Source organism: Triticum dicoccoides, chromosome 2A (genome assembly GCF_002162155.2).
Source record: "Triticum dicoccoides isolate Atlit2015 ecotype Zavitan chromosome 2A, WEW_v2.0, whole genome shotgun sequence".
NCBI classification, from domain to species: domain Eukaryota; kingdom Viridiplantae; phylum Streptophyta; class Magnoliopsida; order Poales; family Poaceae; genus Triticum; species Triticum dicoccoides.
This window is the reverse complement of record NC_041382.1, coordinates 12,331,465-12,331,982: the sequence shown is the minus strand read 5'-3', so window position 1 is coordinate 12,331,982 and position 518 is coordinate 12,331,465.

Below are 518 nucleotides of genomic sequence, written 5' to 3'. Positions count from 1 at the left end.
ACCGTCAATGAATTTCCATAGGCAGATATGGGCATCGTCACCCGCTACTGTGAAGTATAGGGCTAAAGATTCATCCGTTCCACTCCTTTCCCTTCCCTTCCTAGTCCAGGCTCCTTTACCACCGTCGCTGCTCACAAAATTTTGATCCAGGAGAATATGGCCGGAGAGATTGTTGACAGTTGAAGAGGGAGAGGAAGGGAGAGCAAAGGTAACTAAGGAGATGGACCTTCCAACCCGTGGTAGCAGGATGCAGGCGCCGCTACCGCAGTTGAACTTCGGTGCAAATCAAAATTTTAACAAAACTCTCTAGCGCGTCTTCAAAATGATCCAAAAAATAGAATATGAGAGTGGTCTCTTTTGCATTGCCATAGAATTTCAAATTTCAAAAACCAAATTCATTTACAAGGTATGAAAGAAACCAGTGGCGTAGCTATGTGGAGGCCAAGGGGGGCGCTGCCCCCACCCCACCCCCAGCCTTGGATAATTTTCTGAAGAATTTTTTTTTAAACAGGGCTTAG